This window comes from Aptenodytes patagonicus, chromosome 9 (assembly GCF_965638725.1).
Source record: "Aptenodytes patagonicus chromosome 9, bAptPat1.pri.cur, whole genome shotgun sequence".
NCBI classification, from domain to species: domain Eukaryota; kingdom Metazoa; phylum Chordata; class Aves; order Sphenisciformes; family Spheniscidae; genus Aptenodytes; species Aptenodytes patagonicus.
In genome coordinates this window covers 950,437-972,438 of record NC_134957.1, presented here as the reverse complement: position 1 = coordinate 972,438, position 22,002 = coordinate 950,437, and the positions used below count along the sequence as shown (strand labels likewise).

Genomic DNA, 22,002 nt, shown 5'->3' with positions numbered 1-22,002 from the left:
CTGGACAGCAGTGAGCATGTCACCAGCACAGCTACAGGAACTCGATCCTTACCATAATACTTATGTTTTCAAACTATTATAAACAACTGATAATCAAAACAAAAGCAAAACTAAAAACCACACAGCCAAAACCTTGGGATTAACATTGCAACTGTAGACCAGCCTACCCTTCACTTTGTTTTTAGGCAGTATGTCACCCCAAATTTTATGTTTGCCAGTAAACTTTTCAAATTAGAAAGCAGTATCGTTTGTGTTTGTGCAATATCCAGCACCACGGCACCTTGCTGGTTGGAAGGTACAGAAACTGCACTGTTAAATGTGCATTCAAGAACACAAATAAGAATTTTCTCATTTTCAATAAGAATGAGGAAAAACTATAAGTGCCTGAAGTGTGAGATTAGATAAAAGTTCTAAGAGTCACTATACATATCTAATTAGCAGAATGCACAGAAACACTGATCCACTGATAATTTATGAGAGAGTGAGAAACTTGTGTGTTTGAGTGAGATTACCTAGAATTGGCACATCTGGAGGGCAGGGTAGGAGATCAGTGCCATCCCATAGGCACTGGTGTGTTCCCACAGATACCCACAACCTGCTGCTGATTGCAGAGGCTGGCAGGCAGGAGGGTGCAGGCAAACAAACACTTATCTGGCTCCTTCTTCCCCTTCGTCCAAGAGAGCAGAGACCTGGGTCCTTCCCTGCTCCAGAGGGAGGATGTATAGAGCTGGGAAGGCAACACTTGCTGCCCTGCCAGAAGCGCAGCAGCAATGTCTTCCTCACTTTCCAATGGTTTTAGCTGCATTGGTCTGCAGGGAAACGCTCAGAAAAATGTCTTTGCTCAATGTCCAGCTCTGCAGTGTCAATCTCAAATTACAAAGCATTTCTAATGCAGGATCACAGAAGAGGATGCAAAACCAGCTCAGTCCTGTAGTTGCAAGGAAGAAGAAATGCTGGCAATAATGGAAAGGCATCATCAGTATTATTGTGATAAAATGTTTGTAATTACTACACTGGCAATTTTTCCAAATGGGTTGGCTTAGAGACAGGTCTCTTGCACTGATTACTAAATTATTTTCTTTACAAAGGTCTAAGTGGCTCTGTTTTCCAGATGAATAGCCTGAAGCCACTTGGTTCAGAGCTTTCGTCCCCTGAGATTCACCTTGGACAGTAAAGAAATGAGACAGATAAACACTAAACTATTCTGTGTATGAACCCAGCAGTGGTTTGGCTGATGAGAACACTTTAGGTAGAGTACTTTTCAATTTAAAATAAAGACAGAGATGAACTGGGGTTAAAGTTACAAGAATTCAGAAGCAGTATTTGCTAACAAAGCATTTTAAACCAAGTAAACCTTCCTAAGGAGAATCTTGGGTTCACCTCATCTCACCTCATCTGGAAGAGCTGCCTTGCCAGGCAAATTAAGGGCAGTGGGTTGGCATTGGCACTTTCCCAATCCAGCCAACCCAGCCACTGCCAGACTTCTGGACTGCCCTCTCCCCCTTGCCTGCCCCCAAGGAGCAGCATTTTTTTAATCCGAACATACAGTAATACATTTGCCCAGCATTTACTGACCAGCACTTACTTTTTTCTTGAAAGAGAGCACCTGCGCTCAGGGAGGGAAGCTCTTTGCAGCCGCCTGCACATCTGGTGTGTAGTGACACAGCGCTGCTGGCAGGGACTGAAGCAGAGACAGGCCGTCAGGGAACAGGGCGAGTATCTCACTCTCATACGGTACCACCTAGACTCAGGTTTCCATCAGCCTTTGCTAACACAGAAAAGGTCCCAGGCAGCACAGCAGGAAACAGCAAAGTTCAGCCCCTCTGGGTAGCTTCTCCAGAGAGGATTTGAGGTCAGTGTACAGTGACAAGCTAGGAAAGTTTGCTCCGTCCGTGACTCAGGGTCTTGCTAGCATGCCTTCAGTGGGCTCTTTTCGAAGCAGCCTGCACTTGTGGATGGCATCGAGCTGAACGGCTCACTGGGGAGGAGACTCAAATGTGCCAGGGAGACCTTTGGGTGAAGAGGGAGAAAGAGGGAAGAATGAAGAACGGTGTTCATCCTTGAAATTTAAATCTGTCTGTGACTTCCACACAGTACATTTCAAACATCCCCATTAAATTAGTCCATTAGATAAAATCCTATTAATCGGATGACTTGGTCAGCTGTGGCTTATTCAGAATTTGTTGTGGTTTTACTATTTTATCATCAAACATAGTTCTGGATAATTCAAACCTCACAACACCAAGCAAAATTTGCCCACAACTAACAGCTTCAAATATGATCAGCTTTCATCACACAAACACCAGCAAGAGCTCACACCACTCTCTACTCCACCTTACTTGTTTATTTAATCTGGTTTACATCTGAATTTCTTCTCTGGGTTCAACTGATGCAACCTCACGCTCATTTGAATTGCTCCTCTGCAAACACAACAAACCAGCTCCAGCCAGGAAGCTTTAATCCGTCACCAAAGTTTTTCAGCAATCAGACACCTAAGCATTAACTTTGGTAATTAAAGTAGCATATCTGACAAATTAGCAGAAGGGAATATAACAGCATATTTCTGTGCAACAGGGAGAATTTCTACCTTCTGCAGTCACCGGTGGACTATCAAAGACAGTATAGCATGACACATGATGTTGCAGCATCCCCAGGCTAGAAAAGTAAGTAATCTGAATCACCCACAAACAGAAACAAATTCAAAAGGTCATTAAAAAGCTACTAAACCACACAAAATTAAATAAATACATTAATTAATTAAAACCTCTATGAAACAGCAGAGTTTACTTTTGCTGTAGTAGTACCACATGGCTTTGGAAACTGCCCTTCAGTAACCCAACCAAAACTTGGCATGTTTCCATCTCCACTTATTCTCCCTGGTTATGTTTACAACATCATCAGACACCCATCTGAAACATCAGAAAGAAACAAAAAATAGGATAGAGGGATTAAAGAAAAATAAATACTAGTATCTAGCTTTCATCCTGTTCTTTTCATTCATGAATCTCAAACTCATTTATCCAAGACAGAGAATAGTATGCTTTTGCAAGTGTGAATTGTAGCCATGAGCCACTACACGTATCATGGAACACAGCATAGCTGGCAAGGGGAGTCAGTCCAGCATGGGAGCCCAGGCCAGGAAAGAGCATGATAGTTTGAGAAACTGAACAGCTCTTGCTCCAAAACATCACTGTTGCACAGCCTAAGGAAATAAATGACAAAACTCAGCAGTGCACCCTATGCACTCACCCAGACCCCAGAGCATTGAAGTCGCACCAGCCAAGGCTCGCTCTGCTAGAGGCTGTACATGTATCCAAGAAAGATGGAAATCTCTGCCCAAGAGTTTCCTGTGGATATCTAACACAATGCGGAAGTGCTAAATGAGTGGGAAGGAGGAGGAGAAGCAGCAGCAGTACAAGGAAGGCCATTAGCAGATGCGTGTTGGTTGCAGCACACAGTGTCTGTGCCACCAAACCAGCCCCAAAGCAGGATCGGCACAGAAACAAGAGCATAGTGGAGGCACTGACATCTATAAGCATGGAAAACAGGGGAAAGTTACTGAATGTAACTGATCTCAGCTAAACCACAGACCTACTGTCATATCAACATACCAAGTACCAACCCATCGGTGTTCTTAGAAGAGGGGAGAAAGCCAGGCATGAGGCACAGGAGACTTGCACAGTGTGTTCTTGTATAAGAGGATCCTGTGGTGGAACAGCCATTGCATGTTCTTGGCTCTGCAACACTCTGTTTCTAAGAACCACAAAACCTCTGTGTTCAAAAAGTCCTTTTTCCCACAAAAGTGACTCTGAACTGGCAACTCTCCTTTACCAGGCCACCCTACAAATATGATGTAATTTTTACTGCTTACAGATCACAAATCCCAGTAAAGACTTTGCTGTGCTACTAGTTTGAGGCCAAAGGCACTCACCTGGGTGACCATCTCAGCATGCGATAGCTACCAAGATCAGCCTATGAACAGAGAACAGACTGCAGCAGCTGCTTTGAGGCTGAGTGATGAGCCCCAGCCTTAAGCATCAGCACTGCACAATGCCTCCTCTTGTATCTTTCATAAAATGACCTTTCAGGAATGCAATTTCCAAAGTGACTAGTCTTGCTGGTGACACACAGCTAGGGGAAACAGAATTTACAGTGATTAGAACAGATCAGATTTATGGACTAACAAGACAGATGATGCAGTAAAGCAAGGAATGAAATATAATGAGGCCAAGAAAGAATTAAACACATGCTATATTCCAGCCTAAACAGCAGTGTACAAATAGACAGGAAATACAGTCTAAAACAATCCACATAACGTTTAGTAACATTATAAAGGAAAACCAGAAAAGATCTTGCAGCTCTTACAGACTTCATAATACAGAGTAAAAACCAATGGAAGACCGTAAACAAGTTAAGAGGTACTGTTGGAACATCTGTATGAAAGGCACAAGGAGCCTTTCAATCTCAGGAGCACTTGTTGCCATACTGAAAAACATGAGACACTGCCAAACAGATTTCCAGAAGGTTCAAACCCAATCCTGAAAGATTTCATAGACATCAGGTTATTTGGGCAACATTAACATTTTTGCAAAATGAAACCTATAGTTACATTAAATCATCCTAAAACCTGTAGGATCTGATCACCTTTAGGTATGTGACAGATAAATGCAATAGGGAAGGTGTCTCCCAGAATGAAAAGGTGTAGCAGGGAATAAAACTGGCTTTGAGGAAAACAGAAGTGAGAAGCCAAGAGTTTGAACTTGTCCCTGAAAAAGCCTTGGTGGTCTGTTACTCGTGACTGAACTGTATTGCAGAAAATGCTGTGTCAAAGGATATACTGGATTACCAGAACAATATCGCTGGGGGGAATATTGTGATAGATTTTAACGCAAAGAATTTCTTTACAGATAGGAACATCCTTAAGATTGTAAAAATGTTCTTTATGCAGGCTTATACTTCTACTCTGAAAACATTTACATACATGCTTTACTTTACATGTGTTGACTAATTAAAATCAACTGGGATAATCGTGCTTCAATTTAACATGTTAAGCACTATAAAAATCAAGTGGATTGGCACGTTGGTATGTTTTCGTCTCTCTTTGGTTCACTATATATTTTTTGCAGTTGTATTCAGGATAACAGGAAGAACTGCAACTCCCAGAAAGCAAAGAGACGATGCAAGATTTTAAATTACTATCAGAAGTAACAAATTTTTTCTAAACTATCCCTTTTACTTAAGACCACTCATTTTTAAAGGCCCTCTGTACATACAGCATTATAAAATATTTCCTCCTACACAGCAACCTATTAGCTGTATTCCTGACTAGCTTCTTAATTGGGCCTAGAAGTAAAATTATCATTCAGATGTTAGCAGTTTTGCTGTTCAACTTCTAACCTATTTTGAAGGCTTAAACAAATTCTATAAATATTTAAATTAAACATAATCTGCGTTTGCTTAGTGATTTTAATTAAAAATTAAGTTGCTGTTCTCCTGAAATGTGTAAATGTTTAAAGCCAGTGTAGTAGCAGGATAATGTCAGGACATTCAAGATTCTGTACCATTATTAATACATTTTTCAGTGTATTGCAGGCCGAGTTTAGCACTGTAGTTGAGCTGCTACACAACTGCTCAGTATCATCTTTAAAAAAGCCCAAAAAACTACAAAAAAATTTGAAAACTTTTAACTCAATTTTAAACTGTGACTGAGACACAAAACAGGGTTTTACTCAGGTTTTTTCCCTTTTTATTTTTACTTTAAGCCCAGTTTCTCCAGACCTTCCTTCCACAGGCAAAACTCCGAGCCTATGACTTTGAGCCCACTGGATTTCTTCTGGGTCTGATGAAGGAGCCTCACAGAAATTTCTATGGCTTTAGGAAGAAAAGCCACCTATGCTGACTTCACACTATTCTTTTAAAACAAGCGAGTTACAATCCTGTTTAAGACAAATATTTATTCCTTGCATGAGGGTACAATATCTGAATCCTACCCATGGACTGCCCTGGTACTAAGTAAATCCAAGAAGACCGAAGGGTAGCCCATCCACCTCAGAGTATGACCCCAGCACATTGAACCCGCGCTGAGGATACCCATTTCAGAGCATCCTCTTCAAGCTGTGTGTGCGTGCAGGAGGCAGAAATGTCTGTGGTTACTGAACCAGGCTTCACCAGAGGGCACTGCAAGCTACAGGCTGTGTGTGGGAAACACAACCTGATGAGACATGCAATGAAGCTGGCGTGCAGCTGTCCACACTGCAAAAGGCGACCCTGCAGAATGGCGCAGTCAAACTGAATGCACCCCGGCCAACGCCTGTGTGCTACTGGATATGGCAAAGACACGTGCCTGCTTCCTCTGCAGGAAGGAAGAGCCTCATACCCAGCATTTCCAACCCTACCATAACACAGCCAGAGAAAAGGCCTCCCATCACAACCATGTCTGAGAAGGAAAAGAATACATAAAAGATGCAAGACACTGGATAGCAACAAATTAGGTGCCTAAAGCCCCAGACTGAGAACAAAACCATTACAGATATTTAATAGAAAACTAGCTATTAAAGCAGACTGCAGTTGTTTAATAATAGTTTGTCAGTGAACTAATTTAATTAACTGTTGGACAGAAACGGGGACAATACAGTGGTTACAGATCTTGGAAAGAAGTAACTAGAGAACAATGAACTGCAAAGGTTATAAATATCAGATTGAACTGCAAGTCTTTTTCTCTCTTAGTCCACAAACAATTAAAAATGTATCTTCTATTTGTTCTAATCTTTGAAAATATGACTGTGTAGACTGCAGTTGCATTTTGACCACAATATAGGCACTGTACTGGACAACTTTTTTCTCTGTACGGCTCTGCATGTTGGTTTGAGGGAGAGAGCCAGAGGTGGGGGGATGGGCTATGCCTGTCCCTTACCCCAGAACTGCTTAAATGGGATTGAACTGGGAACCAGCAAATAGAACCCAAAAAAACAGAATGAAAGAATATTTAAACCCAGTTTACTAACTAAAGCAAAGGAAAATTATTATATTACAGAAAAAGCCTTTCAATTTTCCTTTGAATGGCTTCATGGCATGTAAGAAGATAGTAAGAAGATAGCTGCGTATCTCCAGAGGCCTGATTTAAAAACTCTAATTCACAACCAACAGCACACTTGGTGATCTAGAAAAAAACAACCCACCACAAAAACCCAACCCAACACCCCACAACAGAGCAATTCCCACACGCACATTCACAAGAGGGCAGAAGATTAACTCTCATTTTGATCTTTTGATGAGAAAGCGCACAATTTTGACACAGAACTGCATTTTCTCCAGTGGACGCTAAGCAACTCAGAGTAGCATAGACCAAGAGAGCATTTTCAGCCTGCCATCCGTCTGACTTCAATCCGTTATACCGATTCAACTGGTGACATTCGAAGTCCCAAGGTATAAGCATGTCACTCTTTCCTCATTAAAAAGTCAGCGTGGGCAATTTCAGATATGTAGATTTTATAGAACACTCTTAGGAAAGAAAATAGAATAGAGTAGAGCAAAGAGTGAACGATTAAGCTTTTTCGCAGCCAGAAAAAGCAGGCAATAACGTTCTCCACCACACTCAAATTTTCATCCTGTGGAAGTTGGCCCTGGGCTGAAATGAAACTGGGTGCAAAGTGGCAGGTTCTCTGCCACCAAGGTAGGGTACAGCAAACACATTAAACCCACAGCAATTCTATGCGGCTTCAGCTTTACCCTCTGTCATTTTCCTTTTTACTGCAGTCCTTTGCACAGAGAACGAGACAGATGCAAACGTTGCCTTTCACTCTGTCTCTCAGACACTTCTCCTCTGACATTGTCTCCAATTAGCATTCCTGTTTGTTATCCAATATATCACTCATAATAATTTTAGTGCAGTCAACCAATTCCTCCCCAAATGAGAGGAAGGTTAATGATGCTTTCTGTTACTGTTACTATATGTTTTGCATAAGAAAAGGAGTGGATTTCTTAAATAACAGGAGACAACATTCCTTTCCTGAAATGCCTTGGAGCAGAAGACATCCCCTCTTCACCAGTGAGGTTCAACTGCACTGCCCACATTTTACCAGGTCGGGAGTTGCTTTCTGCCCCTGATGCACAAGTACCCTGTGGCCAACAGAGAAGTGTCCCAAGTGTCTTTAGTCTAGATCCTTTTCTGTAACAGAGCAAAAAATCATCCCTTGAAAAGATGGAGCCAATTCTACCAGCGACAAAGCTATTTGTATCGGTGCACTGCCGGGGTTGTTTTCTCCCTTCCCCTAGACCAGATACTCAGTCCAGCACCTCAGCCCGTGAACCACACACCACCCCCAGCCCTGTGATTGAGGTGGGTGGAGGGAAGGCGAGCTGCTGCTCTGGAGTCAGGAAGGGTGAGAGCGGCTTCAGCTCCCCCCTTCACTTCCAAAGCAATGCATGCTAAACCCAACTTGGGCATTTAAAGAGCAGAAAACATTAGAGGAAACACTATGCAAAGCAGAAGTATGATCTAAATAGAAGTTTGACCTAGGAGCCACTGACTGCAGCCAAAACATTTTCATTTAAGTAACTGATGTTAACCCTATTGTATAATCCTAGTTACCCGTTAATCTTCCCTCAAAGAAAAATACTGGTTCTGATTGCCTGGTAACAGTTACCACTGGTTGTGTCATTACAGTAGTTACAATTTTTTTTATGCTAATAGCATACCATGGTTAACAACTATACTTTTTCCTAATTTTTACATTTCTTGTTTATTAGATGATTAATTTTACCTGCAATTTGTGTCAAACTGCTTTTGGATCGAAGCTCGAATTCAATTCACAATACAGAAAAAAAATATTTTAATAGGTGCACTGGCTAGAAAAAAAAATATCAAACATGATTTGCATTTAAATGAGTCACCATATGAAGAAAATTATCTCCATAATTAGTGACTTGAGCCAATTGTTGCTGATCATAATACAATCAAAGGGTTAGAAGAGACCTCACCTCACCTCCACCTTTGCCTAAGAAAGGATTGATGATAGCTGCTCTTCTGAACTAAAATGGTTTGCAATTAAGCATAGTTTCGTGTGTTTAGCCAGAGAATTCCCTGGGTTGTAGCTTTCTTTATGTGTTAATAGGAAACGTCTAATGCTTAAATATTGGTTTTATGTAAATTTAAGATATTATGATGGGTTTAAATCTTAATACAGAAATGATGAGATGTCATTTTAATTCTGAACGTGATTATTTTAAATGTTTTGATTTCAAATAGAAATACCAGGTTTAAATTAAAAAGACAAAAAAAAAAAGAAAAAAAAACAAAAAACCCATAACACTTCACGCCCCCTGGAGATGGATCTGATCTGAAGGATGCTATCAACAAGAACAAGCACAGGGCAGATCCAAAAACTTACTCCTCAGTGGCACCGAAGCAGATGGGACAGAAAATGTAGTCCAGCACCCACACACAACCAATTCACAGGAGCAAAACAGGAGACAGCGCCTAGGCTGAGCAGGATGTCAGACACATCTTAGCTCATCACCAGGCTCAAACACCCACTCCTTCAGTCTCTGTTTTTCACTGGATCCCACTGACCCGCTTGCCAATGTGGGAAGACTCTCTGCATGCTACTTGCCCTGGCGATTTTGCCAGGTCAGTTTTGCTCAGCATCACAAACGTGACCCATGCTGGTCTCAGGAGGGTCCAGATGCTCATCTCCACACACCAGGATGTTATCCCTCTAGCTGGCAGTGAAGCCTGTAGACCAGTAGATGCAGGGCAACCCAGGAGAGATCTTCTAATGGCCCCATCCAGCAAAGCACTCCCCCTGCTCAGGTCTGAGCATGCAAACCATCCCACAAACCTGCCGGCGGGCTCGCCCACGTGCCCAGCTGAACCCAATCCCTGCAACAAAGACAGTCTGAGTTCAGCTTCCTAGTGCTATGGCCATGGTGCAGGCAGCTGCAGTCCTGCAAGGTCTGGCTTAAGCTTCGCGCTTTAGTTCAAACAGGAATTAATTCAGGGAAGCCCTTAAAGATCCTTCTTGGCTTTAGGATCTCTTAAAGCAAGCATAAATCACTAACATTTTGTCTTGGCGCAAGGCTTTATACTTACTTTGTGTTACCATGATCGACTGCCAAAAGGGAAGAAAGAGGAACTCAGGTCCATTAGCCATACTTTATTTTTTCATGATCTTCCCAGAAGTCATTGCCCACACTGTTCTGATGCATCTTTGCAGTCCTCATCCAAGTCACTGAAAGCCCTCGCTGCAGCCCTGGGATATCTACAGCTTTTAATCCTGGGTGACAGCAGTACAGGCAGCAAAAAGAGAGCTGAACCTCCAAACAGTATCACTGGGAAGAACAAATTCCATGTTAGCTTGCTCTTTTCTTCACAGAATGACACGCACTGTCCAAGCTGCAGACATCATATAAGGTACCGATTCTGAATGTATGTAAAATGAAGGAAGCGGCATTTCTATCAGCAGGAAACATTTGGGTCGAATTTAAGACAACTGTTTAGGAATGATCAAGTATACTTACCCCAAGAGTTCATAGTCACAAGTCTAATTTTGTCACCATCTAAAAGTTACTGAGCCATTTCTACTAAAATGGGTGTGCTTATTTCTGTCCCTTCAGGTGGGACTCACCAAAATAATTGGTCAAGTGCTCACAGAGGGGTGAAGAAACACACACCAGGGCCTCTGTTACAGTCACTGCCTTCACAAAATGCTTATTTAATGTTTAAATGTTAGCTTTAAGACCTAGCCTACCTAAGAGAGGAAAAGTGCAGCTTATTTCATTTAGTTATTAGTCTTTTAAGATAGTCTCAGAGAAAGTTCTTTAAGAGCACTAATCAATAACAACTAATAATATCTGAGTCGCTGGGCTGGCTTGGTTTTAGGTATTAAGGGGTTCTCTGGATTTTCCCATTTATTAGTCTTTTTTTCAGATTGGAACATTATTTTTATAATTACAGTTGTGAAATAAATATCTTACGAGGGTTTTCCTTAATGTAGGGTTCCAAAGTGATTTACATTGAAAATTATGAAGCTTAAAATTTGAGTTTCCTTTGGGAAATAATGTTACTGCAAGGTCAGCACCAATGAATAATATTTAAAACTCATAGAAATACATTTCTTGTGGGGCAGCCAAAACGCTGCATCCCTAATGACCCATGCCACAGGACTAAGAACTGAGCAGCTGCAACTTCCAGCAAAGTTTTGAACATCACCAATTTGGGAATTAAAAACTCTCCTAAACTCATTATGGCCAAGACTTAGAGTGAGAGCGCAATGGGCATCTCTTTCCTTGAAATGTGCCATTACCTTCCATGTGATTTGCTCATATAAAACCCTGCTTTTTATGTTTTAAGATTCCTGAAATCCTTTTACATGAATTGCATGTAATTGTGATAAATACAATAAAAAAAGCATCACAGAACTCATTTGCCTTTCCCAATCATTTTCTAATGAATAATTTTGCAGGCACATAGTATCCGCTCCACAGCATGGGCCACTCAAATGCAGTGTTTGAACAGCTAAAATCCAGCACTTTGAAAAGCCATCACCCGAGTCCCCATGCCTGCATTCAGTCCAAAATACGATGTTTATTTAAAGGTTTTGCACAATTTCAGAAGGCTGCACAGTGTCACACAGATAAGCCGTACTGCGGAGGAAACGGAGCCAGGGAAAGGGCAGGCACTGGGGAAAAGGACTGGCTCCACACGACTTCTACCATGACATAACAAACGCTGCATGCTTGGCAAGGTTCATTGATGCATAAAAGAAATTAAGAGCAGCCTTAAGAGCCATAGGACATAGGAGCTGCCTAACACTTGAATTTTACGTCTGGATTTACTGATGTTGTAAATGTCCACATCATTATGAGTCTCACAAAACTCATATTCTGTAATCAAACAACCAAGTGGAAATTTCAATTTTCATGATATTGGGAGCAGGGGGGAGGAGGTTATTCCCCATGGCTGAGAACCAACAACTGAAAATATAACGATCATAAAATAAATAAAACTTACAGAAGTAGTTAAAAGAACCATTAAAAATCCCTCAATGTAAAGGTGCTGAGTCATGGTTTTTTGAGCGTGTGCCAAGACTGTACTGCTCAGAAAACAGATGAACTCTTAAAAAAAGATCTTTCATAACTCTTCTGAAAATATTTTTTATTTCAATTCACTTGATAAAATTCACTATTGTGAATATTGTCACTATGGACAATTGAGAATCACACATCCAATGCTACACTGCGTTATGATGAAGCTGGTCCTACCTAATGCCTGGTCAGAATCCCTAATGGACATCAATTATTATACAAGGAGATGAATTAAACATGAAGATTATTTATTTCTATAATACATTTTAAATATGTATTTACTTGTATGTGATGAAACTTTTATTGTTTTTGCTTGGGAGATAAAAGGGACAGGATGCCTAGTGTTAAAATGAATTTTCTAATTGGACTTTAATGAACCTTGTCAAATGTCTTGATGCAGCTTTCTCACTTTTAAAGATTACTCAGTCCTTATCTAAAGAATGAGTCTGCATTAAGATTTAAAGGTCTCCCTTTTAGTGGTGGGGCTGTGCATGCTGAGTCTTAACGTCAACCAGAGGCAAAATATTTTTCTTTTCAAAATTAAGAAGAATCAACACATCAGCCAAATGTAATTACGTTACATTACTTTAGATAATGTAAATAATCTATTTACATCATTTCATTTGTGAAGGAAAGCACTTAGGAAAAAGAAAAAACCCCAAACAATCAAAACACTGCCAGTTGTTGGCAGATTAAAAGCAATAGCAAATTCTACATTCCAGAAGTATTTTTTTGCCTAAAGTTTCTCCTCGAAAAAAAATTATTGTTTTTGCTTTTCAAAAAGAGATCACATTTTGACTAGTCTGCTGTGACCAAGGTTATGACAAATGCCTTAAAACTAGCAGTACATTTATGCTATTCACACTGCCAGGAAAGCTGTTACTGGATTTTTTTAGTTTTGATTTTTTTTTTTTTTAAATGCAAACATTACTATAACAAAGAAATATTTTGTGTGATTCAAGCAGAAAACAGTTTCAGACTACACTGAAAGTTTGCATATGCCAATGTCAGTGAAGGCAAAGAGGACAGTGTGGATGTGCTCCTCTCTCATCTGTGCTCTTCTTGGTTCAGGTCTCTCCTCCAGGCTGCAATAGGTCCCTAAGCACCGCAGCGGGGCTCCCGTAATAGCCCCAAATATTCTTAACAATAAGGCAGATGTGGCTTCCTAGTTTCACAGGCCTTTTGGAAACATTTTCTTCCTCTTAATGTCAACCTTTTATATACATCTCTTCCTTTTGCCTCAAGGAGGCTTTTACAGTTACTGCGTCTTGTATTATGGATCTGAAATGCCAAATCAGGCTACAACATTGCAATGAATTATTCCCATCAGTCCCATATTACAGACTCAGGAATTCAGATTTCTATCATCCTCAGTAGCTCCAAAATTAATGAATATAGTTTATGAGCAAGCCTCCGTTCAATTTCATTACCTTACACCAAACTTGAGGTAGGGAAAACCACGGCTTCAATCCAGAAAACAGTGTACTATGCATCAATTTGCAGGAGCACTCCTAATCTGAGTTTGGGCAAGCACTTGCTCTCATGCTTCTGCGGTATCAAAGGCTTCTTTCATTGAAAAGACCTTTTCAATTATGTCGTATTCCTATTCTTTTAACAAAAGGCGCCCCAAAGAAATATAAAATCTTCATTTAATTACGTACCTAGCCCTAAAAGCCCCTTGCTGCTTTGTAGGAGTAAAAATTTCCTAGATGTTCAATAGGAACATCATTCCAAAGGAAAAATAATGGTAAGAATAAAACTTTATTCATGAAGAAAACTAGAACTTCATTTAGTATTTTAAAGACTTCATTAACAAAATTCTCTGTGGGTATCTACAAATGTTAAATTAAGATCAAGACCTTAAACAGTTTGTCAGACAGATGAGCACATCAAAGCATTTCAAAAAGGAAGAACCTGAGACTTGAAAAGCTGTCAGAGAGCAGAAATAAGAAATAAAGGCTGATGAAGTAACTGCAATGCCTGAAGAAATGTCTAGAATAGATTTTCCTTCATATTATCATCCTCTGACTTTAAGAGGACTAAAAATGAGGCTGAATTCACTTCATGAGGCTGAATTCACTTCATAACATTCAATATTTTATTACACAGAGGTGCAGATTTCTATAAAAAACTGTTCTTCCTTTTTTAATCTCCTCTTCGCTCTATACCTGAAAGATCTCTTTACTGTTATTTCAAAATTATTTGTCACACTGGGAAATAGAGGAGAAAATATTGCATACATTCCTGTAAACCTGCTGAAAAGATGCTGTAGTCCTGGCACAATCCCTGGGCCAGCTCCAGCTGCTCGCCGCAGCCCCTGCACCTCTGCATTGGCGGATATACCCACACAGGGAGTCTCTCCCAAGTGTTGTCCTCTCTAAAGCAACCAGCAGCCTATAACCTATAACAACCTACATATACCTATATACGTATACCTTAATGGCCATAGCTAGGCATAGAGATCAATCAGGAAAGTCTTCAGATATGTCGTCGGCGATGGAGCGGGCTAAGGCAATCAGGCATCAGGTAGGTGCACAGCCATGCCAAGCTGTATCCCAGAGGAGATCCTCCTCCTCCTCTGCTGACTGCAGCACAGCCCAAGGTCTCCTGTCTTCACTAGCCAAATCAGACCCCTCAAATGGTGAGGCAGGGAGAAAATAGCCCACTTACTATGAGTAATTCAATGTAATTTCATCTAAATAAATCTCTATAAACATCCAGGACAAATAAATCAAATTTTTCTTCATCTGTAACCTACGGCTCAAAAAACAACACAACACTCTCGTGGAGCAACATCTTCATGCTTCAGACATTAGCTGTAGCAAACAAGTACCCACTCCGGCACACAGCGTGATACAACTCTGTACGTGTACCTCTCATCACCAGCAAAGGCAGGTGCATGAAGAAGTCCAATAAAAAATGTCTATTTATTGTTGACAGTAAAGAATTTTTTGGAAGAAGGAAGCTGAGTTAGCAACTGACCCCAACTCTAAAACAGCAGAGCCTGCATGAGCTGTGTAGTCATCCTTTTATCTCCTCTGTGAGCTGATAAACAAATAGGTATAAGCTGTTATAATAGTTCCCTTAAGTTTTCAAAACAATATTTTTTGTACCCTCATGATTTATAATGAATGTCTGTTTTTATCTTGTGTAACACATGCTGAGTTTGTGGTCTGCATGCTAATTCTTTCAGAGCAGCAAGGTTTGAACCCCACATGGAAAGGACTAAATCTGCTCTGAGCATTGGGATTAATCCCTCTGTCTTGCCAAAATCTAGTCTTAATCCTGGCTCAGGGTGTTCGTTGCTGTGTTAGCCCCCAACACAACCTGAATTTTAAATGTACTTCCTGCAAGAATATTGGGAGTTGATGTTTTAGTTGGTTATTTTATTGAGTGTAATGCTTTCCAAAATATGATGGGTTTTGATGCATGATTATTTGAAGATGTTGCTTTTAAGATAAAAGCTAAATCAACAAAACAATACATTTCATTTAGCACAGACCATTTGGGAACACTACTGGAGATGCATACAAAAGCGCTCATTTCTAGAGACGTGTATTGTACCCATGTCTGGCTGCAATAGTGAGTGCATTGGTCTCAGGAAAATTGCCATGGTCGGACTGTGAGCTCCTGTCAGTGAAGGGGGCTGCAAACCCCCACATGCCAGGGAGGAAACCCCCTGGATCTGAGAGCGCCTTGGCCACGTGTCCTGGTTTGCAGGTTCAGTGGCACCACTCCAATTTCCTTGCTGGGTTGGATTTATCAGCCTGTGACCCCAGGAAGGAAAATCCCCGCACCCCAGGAGACAAGTTTCATGCCCAAATCCAGTTCTTCAGGCCCTGGAGCCTCAGCACAAAGGAGCAGAGAAGGTGGTGTTCACTTTCTAAGTCCATTTGATGTGGGAAAAGAAATATTATGCAGGATAAAGACGATCCCTTTGCCACCGATGTGAATTCATCATCGCATAGTCATGCGTGGCAGCTGCACAGCCACTTCCCCACTGCCATCTCCTACTGCAAGGGGTTTACAAAGAGACTCATACCTGTTTTCAGGGGCATGTTGATAGATAAAATACCCCTAAACTCATCTTCCCTCCAGTGGAGCACAGGCAGGGCTCCCAATTACCGTAAAGTGTACTTTTTACCTTAATGCTTGGTAAAGCTGAAAACAAACAAACACTGTCAGAAGCAAAAATACAATCACAGACCAGTGCTGTTGCCAGTTGGAAATTACGCAATAAGCTGCCTGCAAGCTCATTACCACCTGGCTTCCAAAATAAATTAGAAATTTTCAAAACCAGAAAGATGAATAATCAAGGAAATTCTATAATGTCATTTACTGAGGAAATAGCATTATAAAACAATCTTTGCTGCTGCTGCAGATTGACTTTAGCCATGGAATTTATTAACCACTGATAAACGTCAATCATGTTTTTCCTCCCCAAACAAAGCAAACCTCTTTGTGCTCACACTTATGCCCCTTAGCTGGCTCACAAACGTTGTTCTTAACGTTAGGGATGAAAAGAATAATGGAATTCAAAATACAGTATTGTTTCTAAACCTTAATAAAAGGAAAGAGACCGAGTACAAACCTGGGTAATTACTTCTACTCAGAAGAAAATTACTCAGGCAGTTCCCCAGTTTAAAGCACTCAGAGAAAAAAAAGTTATGTTAGGGCTTGTTTTTATAATTGGGCTGTTTTGCAAGTGCGTGACTAAATAAATAACCTCTGCAAACAAGAAAACAGGATCCATGCTGGATGCATGCAGCTATCGCTCATTGCTTTCAACTGTATTTTACTATATTTTTATCAATAACTCAACCTTTAATTTAGAATTATATTTTTCACTGGTAGTCCCAGAAAGCTTTTCAGTTATGCAAAAGTTATTCTTAGTTTGCAGAGTATCGTTGAGGTTAATAATATCAAAGAAATGTCTCTCACAGTATCCTGCCCCAAAAAAATTCTTAGTAAGAAGTACTAGAAAGCAGTAAGTAAATTATTTGTTTGCAAAATATGTGATATTGCAGTTGACAAGAAGTAATAGGTAAGTAAAACTTGTTGAGAAAAAGCACAGGAATGTCCCCAAGTCTATTTATTGAAGTTGGAATGATATCAATAGATATATTTGAATATTGGCTTTGGGGACAAATCTCCATAACTAGGTAATAGCACTGATTTGAGAGCAATTGAGGTGTCCTGGCTGCGGGTCGCTGGTATACAAACTGCCAATATGCAGGTGAGGTGAGGCACTGAAAAAATCCCAGTCTCAGATTTCCATACCTCAGAGCGAGGTGTTACCGGGACAAATCTGATCATAAAGCACACAGTAGCTGTGATCGTGTTGTTCTGTGCTTACAGAGCATTTATGACTAGCTGCTAGACATTATTGCAAAAGTTGGCTTCACTGTTATGAGATGTACAGTGGAAGACTTCTGTTTTAAATGCTGTCTGTGACATTTAACCAGTTTCCAGGTATTGCTCCATGACTGACTCTTACCTAGAGGATCAGCAGGTTTATTTGCTAAAAGACAGCCGCACATGGGGACACTCCAGAGACAGCATGATCTGCAGGGTCTCAGCGCTTCTTTACAGTCACACACTTCAAATAATCACATTTCTCCCTGCTGCCAGGCACTGCCAGAGCCACAGCTGGGAGGTATCTGGTGGTACTTCACAAGCAAGCAAGGGCCATCTTCAGCTGCATAGTCCTGGCACCTGGTCTTTTTTGGAGAAAGTTCTCCTCTCATTTTTCCCTTTCAAGCCTTTCTGCTTTACTCCTTTGGCCATTTTTCTCTTTTCCCAGCCTCCTCTGCCCTACCCAGCAAGATGAATCAGACACCCCACTAGATGCATCTTACAATGCCACAAATTCTATGATTCTATGATTCTAAAGGCACCCCAAAAATGGTTGAGCTCGCTATTTGCCTGTCTCAGGAAGTCCTCAGCTATCCCACAGCCTCTAAAACAGCTCTGACTCTAACCACCTCTTGGATGCTACTACAGGGTTCATGCTGAAGGCTCTCTGATCTCCACGGGCGTCCCATCTGGCCTCCTTGATTTCGTTAGTTGGTTCAAACTACAGCCGCCATCAGATGTGCAAGAGTCACCAAGTGGTTTGGGATCAAAGAGCCCCAAAGACTGTTTATAGCATTAGCAGCTACTGCTGAGAAGCTGAGTGATAGCGCCCACATATTTACAGTTTAATGAAGAAATAGATCCTCTCAGCAAACTGAAGCCTGCAGGAACTTCGCAGAACTTGTCAAGTTCCACTGATGGAGATGGGTCGCATACAGATGAAGCAAGTGATAAAGCAAATAACTGCAAAATGTATGTGAGGGCCCCATACACCCACATCTGAAATGTCACCCTGCATATGAAGTAGTTTATAATCTCCCATAATGCCCAAGGAAGTCAAAATGCATGGAAACATGATTTATTTTAAAACACAACCACTAAAGGAGCTCTCACAGAACGGAAAATTTTCAGTTTTTTAAGCAAATCTGCTCAAGTATTTGTGCTATTTTCAGGACCCTGTGTGTGCACAGTGGAAAATTAAATCATTTCCAAAGTCACTTTGCATGGCACCATATGTAAAACAGAGCAGTTCAGATGACTTAACACAATCTGCCCTTTAGTGCTCTGCATTAGCTTTTGTCTCTGCTGTTAATTTGACAGGCTGGCACATGAACGTCACCCTTGATCTCAGAATTCGTTCCGTTCCTACCTCCTTACTACTATTTGTCCTCCTACTACAGTTTCTTTCACCAGCACACTGTCAATTACACAACTACACCCAACAATTCCCAAGATAAAGAACTTTTGAGTTACAGGAGGGGAGAGCAAATGCCCATTCGCACTCAGAGCCCCTCTCTCTGAAGCCCATGCAAGTTTTGTCATTGATTTCTACAGCCCCAAAGCAACCTCCTTGCAGCCACATCAGATCCTGAGATCTTTCTATACTTGGAGAGATGATACCAGTCCATTTCTGCTATCTACTTGTTCATACTCTTCAAAATGAAGGGCTGTGCTCCAATGCAGGTACATTGCAGCTAGGAAGCCTGTGTTATGACTGATTTAATATTGACATTTTCTCAGGCTCACTATTTAGAAATCAGTCATTAGGTGTTCCTCCTCAGTGTATTATCCACTGAATTCACACTGCTTGATAGTACCATTACTTCTACACACACAGACAGTTTTTTAATTTCTACTGATGTAACACAGAGCATGCCAAAATTTTTTTGCTACACCTACTTCAGTGATGAGTTTCAGTGTACCAGTTTGGTAAGACAAAGAGCATTTGCATGTGAATAGCGCTGCGCTCCCAGAGCAGCCTGCTAGCACTTCTCCACTGTCGCAGAAAGCACAGGCCTTTTTGCAGTTACATGTGCTGAAGGCTGAAACTATTTTTAACAGTCAATGCTGCTGCAAGCATCAAACACATAATAGCAAATCCTAGAAACAAAAGCAATGATTTTACAGCTGACCACCTATACTATCACAATAATTTTCAATGCATGCGAGGCTCAAGGAGGGCATCAGCTGCAGATTTATATGAGGAAAGGGCGAGAGTGTTTCATCCACCCCACCAGTGCTACTGCTGAGGGGAGCAGAGCAGCTTCCATGGCTTGTAACCCAGTTCCCGCTGTACAGGCCCTTCTTCCTCATTCAGATCAGGGTCTGTGCCAAAAGACCTTTTGGATGCAATATGGAGCCATATCAGCTGCAGTCTTCTAAAACTTCTGTATAGCCCTTCCAAGGGTTTTCCTACAAAGCGATGTGAGCCAGCCAATGCGAACATATCTGCATTCTCAAAATCCTCTGCAAGCAATGGAGATTTATTTTGCAGTTACAGGGAAGGAAACAACAGCACAGAAAAAAAATAAACATTGTGCTCAGCATCGCACAGTGCCAGTCTCAGAGGCGGGGAGACAACCCAGGTCACAGCTCTCAGCTTTGTGCCTTGATCACCAGAACTTGCTCAGTCCTACGCAGTTAGGGACAAACTGCAAAGGGGATACAGCTTCATCTAAACCAAGATACCATACAACACATTATATATATTGATTTTTTATATATATATATATAAAAAAAAAATGAAATTACCATGGTGATGCACCTAATTGAAAAGCCTTGCAGGAGCGCAACTGTTAGAGGCTCACCATCCCCCATCAAGTTGGGTGCCAGCTTACTAGGTAACTTTTGATTATCAGTTCTACAAGAATTTACGGTGTTGTAGGGTATTACAAGAGAGATTATCTTTATATGGTCAGATCTGCAATACTTCCATACAGCAAAAAGGTCACAGAAGTGTTCTGAACACTTCCAAGGATGCACAGCTACAGAGAGTTATAACGCTTCGGACAAAATGCAGCACAGGTTTCAAAGGGAACATTTTTCCAAGCCCCTTAAATTCCTTACAAATTACACAATGATGCACCTTTATAGGGGTAATAATTAAGATGCTTTTCTGTTAGGAAAAAGCCCTAAATTCTTGTCAAGTATATGTATGTTTATAAAAACACTTGAGGCTAATCTAGGGAAAATGTTAACGAAGTCATTTGTTCTGATGATTAGAAAAAGAGGACAAAAGCCCCAGGTTTTCCTCTTACTCTGTCTTGTGCATGGCCTTTTTTGTGCCTGAGCATTTTATCTAACACTCCATTCTCTCTCACATCAACCCAGTTCTTGGGCACCGACTTCATAATTGAAGGTGAAAAACCTTGATTAAAGAATTAAATTTCTATCCGGGGAGGGGGGGGAAGCTGATGCTAGGGCTAGAAAGGGGGAAAAACAAGTCTTTCACTCTGGGCTATAAGCCTTACTAGTCTTGGTTTTGTCCCCATATGTGCTGGTTTTGGCTGGGATAGAGTTTATTTTCTTCATAGTAGCTAGTATGGGGCTATGTTCTGGATTTGTGCTGGAAACAGTGTTGGTAACACAGGGATGTTTTAGTTACTGCTGAGCAGTGCTGACACAGAGTCAAGGCCTTTTCTGCTCCTCACCCCACCCCACCAGCAAGTAGGCTGGGGGTGCACAAGAAGTTGGGAGGGGACACAGCTGGCACAGCTGACCCCAACTGACCTAAGGGATATCCCACACCATATGACGTCATGCTCAGCATATAAAGCTGGGGGAAGAAGGAGGAAGGGGGGGACATTTGGAGTGACGGCGTTTGTCTTCCCAAGTAACCATTACGCGTGATGGAGCCCTGCTTTCCTGGAGATGGCTGAACACCTGCCTGCTGATGGGAAGTAGTGAATGAATTCCTTGTTTTGCTTTGCCTGTGTGCACGGCTTTTGCTTTACTTGTTAAACTGTCTTTATCTCAACCCACGAGTTTTCTTGCTTTTACTCTTCTGATTCTCTCCCCCATCCCAGCAGGGGGGAGTGAGCGAGCGGCTGCGTGGTGCTTAGTTGTCGGCTAGGGTTAAACCACAACAACATGGCAATGGGAGCCCTCAGTATAGCCTCTTCCAGCTATACCCAGACATGACAATTCAACTAACAATTTGTGCCTTACACGGGCCTCAACCAGGTCAGCAGCTCAGTTCACGAGGTGTACAGTTTGCCTCAACTAGTCCTGAGGCAGTAAAACGACACTTACTTAGATGGCTTCCCAGTTAAGCTGCTACATAATAACCAAATCCTACCTGTATTATTTTGATGTTTGTGTAAAATCACATTCTGTAACTTCCATAACTGGGCAAGGTAAAGGAATATTCTTTAATTATACAATATAAACATGAAAACATGAAGGATTAAACTCTCCAGCCTTGGATTTAATCCAAAATTCAACAGGATTAGGCCTTGAGAGAGCTCATTTAACCTCATCCTGCTTGCAGCAGGGGGTTGGACCAGAGACCTCCAGATGTCCTGTCCAACCTGAACTACTTTATGAGTTTATGACTCCAAGTGC

General features: G+C 41.3%; 1 long non-coding RNA gene across 1 annotated transcript in view; it reads right to left on the bottom strand.

Annotated features, from left to right (window-relative positions):
• LOC143164372 (uncharacterized) overlaps positions 1-22,002 on the bottom strand; it is a 161,489-nt gene that overhangs the window by 44,775 nt on the left and 94,712 nt on the right. The window contains exon 2 of the long non-coding RNA XR_012996060.1: positions 1,586-2,010. This is a non-coding gene — a long non-coding RNA (uncharacterized LOC143164372). The remainder of the gene's footprint in view (positions 1-1,585; positions 2,011-22,002) is intronic.